Source organism: Geospiza fortis, unplaced genomic scaffold (genome assembly GCF_000277835.1).
Source record: "Geospiza fortis unplaced genomic scaffold, GeoFor_1.0 scaffold121, whole genome shotgun sequence".
Lineage (NCBI taxonomy): Eukaryota > Metazoa > Chordata > Aves > Passeriformes > Thraupidae > Geospiza > Geospiza fortis.
This window is the reverse complement of record NW_005054346.1, coordinates 3,633,240-3,640,658: the sequence shown is the minus strand read 5'-3', so window position 1 is coordinate 3,640,658 and position 7,419 is coordinate 3,633,240. Positions and strand designations below refer to the sequence as shown.

Below are 7,419 nucleotides of genomic sequence, written 5' to 3'. Positions count from 1 at the left end.
TAGTAACATTTCTAATGTATGTCTTCTGATGGAACAGAACAACCTACTAATGATGAAACCTTTGCAAAAATGTAACTCTCCTTGCTATATTTTAAATAAACTAGAAAAATCTCATTTCTGTGAGTCATATTAGTTTTAAAGAATATCATCCAAAGTATATCACAGTGATGCAATGAAAGCTCAGAATATAGCAGACCTATGCATCTGCTTTTACATTTCTGTATAGCAGAAACTGTACACTATCTAAAAGAAGAAATAAATTGTCTACAACCGTTTAACACCAACAATCCTTACATTCACAAAACAAAGCTATGATGAAGAACATGAATAAAGACAGTTCACCAAATCCGCATACAGGTGGAAATAAAATTTTGCTGTTTAAAAATGCATGTCTATGTATTTTATATAACATTTTAAGGTAATTATACTTTAAAGCCATTAATTTTCAGCACACAGAAGTTTCAAGCCGCTGAGAATCCTAAAGAGTGAGAAATGAAAGGTAAGGCCTCGAAACATACAGGAATTTAACATTTTAAATGGTCATATATGGTGAATTAATGCATTCTCTGCATTTCAGACCAAACCAAAGTTCTAAAATAAAAGAGCTCCTTTAAACAAGCTCCATGAAAGAAACTGATCTGTTAAAAATAACGTTGCAGGTGCCACAATATTATTGTGTATATATTGCTGCTGTATTTTTAATAGTCACTCATTCCTTTGGAGAACAACTTGTAAAAGAATTATTCATTCTCTCTGTGCATACATTTTGAGAATAATTCACTGTACTTTTCCAAATTATTTTCAAAGTGTACACAAACAGGAAAGGATACAAAACTTTTCCCAGGCTACATTTGAAAGCTTGTCAGCGCTTCAGAGCTAAGGCCTTTAATCCCAGGCTTTAAATAATTTAGGTAACATTTGATTACTCCATTGCTGGAACATCAAGCTCCACAAAATCTGAGCAACACAATATTTGAGGGGAAAAGAGAGAATACTCAACTTAAGTAAAACACATTTCCTGCAAACAAATTGGGAAGTGCAGCCTGATGTTTGCAATGCAAACTCTGGTAAAGCACCACTGATGCTGCCCTCCAAATAACACTTTATTCCAGTTTCCACTAACAAAACCATTCATTGAGGAGTCCTATGAAGCACTAGTCACAGTTTACATGCTATGAAGCATGATATTCAGAAGGCTTAAGGAACAGCTTCTCCTTAGGTTTATAATATTTTGTTGTATACTCTAGCTAAAATGTCCACATCGACTTCAGACAAACAACCCCCCACCACCACGACACAACGCACACACGATTTAGTCGGGAAAAGGGAAAAAAAAGGAAGTTTTTTACCTTTCTTGTGGACTAATTTTTTTTTTTCCTTGAGAGAACAATTTCATTTTCCCTGGTAATCCACAGGGGATTCAATATTTACTGTCTCTATGCATTTGCTAAATTAAAAAAAATAGTACAAATGGTTTTGTTCTCTTAGGTACATCTGTACCTGTACCATTAACAAAGTCTGAACTACTTCATTTTTTCATTTGTGTTCTCTATTTAAAAATAGTTCCAGCCAACAAACAAAACTTCTCTGTAAAAAGTTGTTTGGATCATTTTCAGTGGGGTAAAAGTCATGAACACCGTAGTATGTGCTGTGTGACAATCTATGCACATTTCATTACATAGAAATATCAACTTATTTAAGAATAATCCTAAAAAAATTATCAGAAGGTAACAAAGAAAAATAAAGAAACAAGCAAACACCTCCCCCTGCAAATTAAATTATCACGTATTAGGTCCTTAAGATTCCTTTTCAGTGCTGCCTTTGAGTCCTTTTTTGCGCAGAGGAATACAAAGTTTTTATCTTAAATCTATTTGTTCCTTTTCCCTCCAAAGCTCTTCGTTTAGCCCTGAGCCATATATACTGCTAGAAAATCAGGACAACAACAACAAGCCTATGACTGCCCTCAGCAGAGTCAATAAATGGCACATTTGACTCTCTCTCATACCATTTTGAACCAAGTCCTCACACAACTTCTGCCCTGACACCTCATCCATCAGCTCTTAAAGCACAAGAGCAGCACCCCACAAGCAAACCTCTTCTCTCCTACGCCATCTCCAGAGTTGAGGCCCAGATGAGAAACAGCCTTATCTTCCAGAGTAGCAAGGATACACCTCTAAGATCAGACCTTGGCAATTTGACCTAAAACCATCCTTACTTGCAAAACAATGTCTCCATCATCTTCAGAGCAAGAAGGAAAGAGAGTGAGAGGCAAAAGAGGGGTGGGGGTAGGGGAGGAAAGTCCAGTCCTCTCTGACCTGATTGGAAACTTTGTTGTGGCAAAAAGAAAAAAAAAATCTCTTTGGCCAGTTGAGAAACTGCCTATGGTTGCTCTTGTATTGGGAGGGTCTGTTCAGGGTTTCTCAATCTTCTTTTCTCTCTCTCTCCCCCCTCTCTTTCTCCCCTTCTCTTGTTTCAAAAGGGGCCTCTGGTCAGCGCTGATTAATAAGTGTTTTTTGTTGTGAAGTGTTGAATAATAGAAGATGGCCAGTGACCCAGGAAAGACTAAACCTTGTGCTACTTTATTGTGGCAAGCTGAGAAAGGGGCTTTAGGACAGAGACCCCAAGCACTGACCCGCACACATCCTGCGGATTCCCTATTCATTCTCACAGCCTTCCAGTCGCCCAGAGCTCCCATTGTTTGCCAAGCAACAATGGAGATTTTGCACAGAAAGTAAAGCTCTCTTCAGATTCCTCCCTGATGTTTTGCATTTGGGGAAACAACCATCCTTAACAGTTTTTTTTTTCCCTAAACTGAAATTCAGAAAAACTCCTAGGATTTGGGCTTTTATTCTCTTTGCTCAAGACTTTCTATACAAACCTAAGAAAACAAACATTTTCTCTTAATAAATACTTTTTTTTTTGTTTTTAATTACACATTTTTCCTGGGGTACTGCTTCCCTACTGATTTAAGGGGAAAATAGAGGTTTCTTTTCTTTTATTTCTTAGCATATTGCTATGGTCTAATGCACACTACATATCATATTATTCCTAAAAATAACGGTATTGAAGCAGTCTCTGTTTGAGTGGGAGCCAACTGGAGAGTGCTGCTTCTTTCAAAAAAAAATTAAATAAAAGCAGATTGAAATATCTTGGTTTATTTCTACCCTGATTAGGCAAGCATAGCTTTTATCTCCTCGAAGGTTGGCCCTTTCCCCACACTCCACACAAAGAGTTCATCTGCAGCCACCAAGGAGGGCACATGCCATTCCATAGACTTGCTCTGATTTACCTGTAGGGTCCAAACCACATTTCTTATTCCAACCTAGGCATTTATTTGCTATCTAACCATGTGGATAAATAACCCTTGCTTCTGTTGAGCCTCTGGGTAGGAGCACGGTTAGAGGGATCAGAGGTCTGAGGATCGCAGAGTTTTTTTAAATTGCTTTCTCTGGCCTGTTATACATGGATTTCCATTCTTCTGAAGTATCCACTTACACGTCACCAAGTGGCTAGGATAGGGTGCTTGGTTGTGCCTTGCATTTGCAGGTTTTGTGTCTTCCTGTCAATTTATTAGGCATTAGAAAACAAACAAACAAAAAAAAAAAGAGCAGATGAATGTTGCAATCAATAGGACAAACTTCTGCTAAAGTGCTAAGAATGGGATTTCTTCTCCCTCAGTTATTTGAATCTATAACTGACTGAACATTTTTATCAGGACCATTGCTTTCTCTGTTGGCGTTTACACCTGAATAGGGAGGTCTAGAAATCCACCCTTTGGAGGTGAGGAAGAAAAGACCAGCCTGTCAGAGAAACCTCTAACAACTGAAGGGGTAACAACAGTCTTTATTAAGGATATTGGGTAGCAGAATTACCTTGGCGGGGGCGGGAGGCGTTGTAAAACATCCATTTGCAAAAGGCTCTCAGGCTGAAACCCTTTCATCGGTGGCGAGGGGAGGGGGAGGCAGGGCGGGGGCTCGCAAGCCCCCAGCTATCTCCATTTGTCAGCGCCACAGAGGAGGGGTCGCAAAGGCAGCGGTGCGGAGGGGTGGGCTTCATGCCCACCGCATCAGCCTGGGGAAGGGGGAAGTGGGGGGAGGAGAGGAGGGAGGGAAGGCGAGCGCCCTGCTGCATTGTTCCCCTGCCGAATTGATATGCTAATTCCCCTTGTGAGGGCATCACAAAGAACACCTTGCACTTCTGAAAGACTTTTGTGTCCTGGACGGAGAAGTTTATTATCAACTAATTAGCAACAACTTCTAGCAATGAGTTGGGTTACATTTTCATAAGCTTTGAACAAACATCCTGAGCTGCGTTGTGTCAGGATGATGGGCTTGCTAAGGAAAATAGAGTCCTAAATAAGGGAGCGAGCTTTAATAATTAGCGCCTGCTATATACGGAGCCTCTGTCGACGTAAGTCTTCTTCCGAGGCTTTTGATTCACGTTGCTTCCAGGATTGCAAAGGACCATGACAAGCCCTCTACAAAACAAAACCTTACTCAGGGATGACTAGCCATTTTCCCCTTCACATTAATGTTCTTTTCTTACAACCAAAGAGCATTTTAGACTACCTTGATAACGCACCGAGGATAATCAGTATATGAAGAAGCTCAGTACAATTAAGCATATTCATATTAAATGCTATTTTGAGAGGCTTGTTGTAGTCAGCTTAGCACTTTGAATATAAAAATCCTCTGGGAAAATGAAAGGGCATATTTGAAATTACAAAAAGAAAACTTCTATAAATTTCACGGGCTTTCCATTTGTTGTGGTGGTGTTTGTTGGGGGTTTTGATATTTCTTTTTTATTTGGTTTGGTTTTTAATTCTGTATTACTCTTCTTATAGCTTTTCCTCAGAAGAAGGACCGGGTCTCAGTACTAGGGTAACTCAGTTCTGTCATTGCAGACTTCCTGTATGTTTGGAAACAAAAGTATATGATGTTTCTTTGGCTGCAAGTGAAACTAAGAAAAACAAGAGGGCTTTACTTTTATCACTGTAGCAGGCACTAGTTATTTTCTGCTTGGCTTTATGCAACCAAAATAGAGCAGAAACAATTCTCTGAATATAGGCACTTTCTATGGTTTACTGATTGACTGGAATTCTTATTGACTGGAAACGACGTACTTAAAGCTTCACATTATGCTGTCGGGTTTTGGCTTTTGAGGTGCGTGATGTGGTGGGGGACTGTCATATTGCAGTTCGAGTCAGTACTAGGTTGATTTTGCAGTTTAGACATGGATTTCCAGTGTGGCTTCCTCAACCTGCCCTGGTCCTGAGGAGAGCACTGAGGAAGCTACAAGCCTTGGGCCCATATTGGGATGCAGAAAAAAAAGCAGATCGGCCCTGGCTGCTTTTGCAATTCAATTTATTCTCTCCTATTCAGTTCATTTAATGGGCAAACACACTCTCCATCACTCGGTCTCTTTCTGTCCCCTTCTCCAAGCAAATTCATTTGTTTAAAATCCTAAAAGGTGGTATAAGGTCTTATTGAAACCCAGCAACGTAAGGGGTGGGAGTGGATTAGATTCCTTCATTTCCTTTTGGTAATCCTAAATGCAGCTATCTCTGGTTCCGTAATCTCCTCTAGAGTCGGATTACCGCCCATTTGAGCAAGTGCATCTGGAATTAGGGGATGACAAGCATGCAAAGAAAGTGCCAAGAACTCCTGAGGTGACAGAGACGTCGGGGTGGCTCTGGCCACCCTGGTGTCCCCCAGGACACCCCGGGCGGTGATGGGGGCGGCCCTGGGCAGGGCAGTGCCCACCGGCCCCCGGCGCAGACTGGCCTTTCTTCTCGCTGTGGCTCCGCGGCGGCAAGGGCCACCGCTGGGTCCCTTTGGCGCTTCATTTGCCTGGTGACGGGCTTCTGCCAGCCCTGCAGCTCTCTGACGAGCCACACCGCCATACACAAATATGTAGTTATATATATTTATACATATATAGCCACACATAAACATGAATGGATGCTCCTGCATCCACTAGAATAAAGAATAAATATAAAATAGGCGATGAGATGTGGAGCGAGTACAGCCTTGTTTATGCTTATCTCTGTCCACCTGGAAAAAGTAACCCTGCATGAAAACACACCTTTGTGTGTGCGGTCATTTTTTAAAACAATCCCTCATATTTGATTGAAATGGAATATGCCACCGTGTATATCTAAGATTAAAGCTTTATTTTTAGAGGCCTGTAATCTTTTCAAGGAGGTTTTGTTGATATAGGACTTCATTGGAAAGTAATTGTGGATTGTACAGCTCTGACCTTTACAGAAAGCAGGGTGTGGGTCTGTACAGCTGAGAAATACTGTGCATCAATTTCTTGTGAAGCCCCTGCAGACCAGCTAAGTATGCATACAAGTTCAAGAATTTATTTAAAAGGTTACAATTAGTGGTTCAGTCGTCAAAGCTGGGGACGTGGTATTTTTATACTAGGCGAAATACACTATTTAAACATATTTTAAAAATAAATAAATAAATAAGAATAAGGCCAGGCCTTCTACACAAATTGGAGGCAGCTAAATGCTCTTTTGTGCCTGCAGCTCTAAGGAGGCTGTGATGCATGTGAAGGAAAGTGACTGACTTAACTCATTGGGATTCAGGGAATGGCCTGCCCTCTTTTGAAAAAAAAAAAAAAAGCAAGAAGAAGAAGAAAAGTAAGTGTGTATGTGTGTGTGTGTGTGTGCGTATTCGTGTATGTGTGTGTGTGACAGAGAGAGAGAGGAAGAGAGAGAGAGGAGGGGGAGATTCACAGAGTCCTGCTTTCCTGAGCTGAGAGCTGCTGGTTCCCAAGCCGAAAGTATTAGGAGAAACACGGCTTCTTGTGTCTTAGCTGCATTTACACAATGAAATCACTTCTATTTTTATTCCTGCTAACCGACCGCTTTTGCTTGAATCCACTCCGAGCCATGGACGACGGGAACAAAAAAAAAGTACTTAAAAAAAACAAGACAAAAAAAAAAAAAAAAGAGGGAAAGAAAACCCTAACAAACCCAACCACGCTGGGATGAGGATTACTCACTTTAGCGCTGCCTGTAAGTACAAAGTCTCTTGCTGCATTTCAGGGCGATAGTGACATGCTGTTGATTAGGTTGGGGTTGCTGGGGTTTGTTTTGATTCTTTGTTTTCTCCCTCTTTTTTTTTCTTTTTTCTTTTTTTTTTTTTTTGCCTTAAATATGCCATCCCCTCTTTTTCAGTCTTCTGCCGGTTTGCTAAAATAAGAAAATAAAATCGGGAGAGGGAGAGGGGCGGGCGGCTGGGCAGAGCGCGGTGCGGAAGCAGGGCAGCAGCCGGGGGTGCGGGGCTCCGCGGGCGCGGAGGAGCGCCCGGTGCCGGCAGTGAGAGGGACAGAGGGCTTTTCTCAGCACCACTTTGTGGGCTTGGATGGTTTGAATTTCTTTTTTTTTTTTTTTTTTTTTCCTCCCCG

At 41.2% G+C, this 7,419-nt stretch overlaps 1 long non-coding RNA gene across 1 annotated transcript in view; it reads left to right on the top strand.

Moving 5' to 3' along the window:
• Positions 1 to 6,692: 6,692 nt before the first annotated feature.
• Positions 6,693 to 7,419, top strand: part of LOC115948083 — a 5,988-nt gene continuing 5,261 nt past the window's right edge. Inside the window, exon 1 of the long non-coding RNA XR_004081939.1 lies at positions 6,693 to 7,027. This is a non-coding gene — a long non-coding RNA (uncharacterized LOC115948083). The remainder of the gene's footprint in view (positions 7,028 to 7,419) is intronic.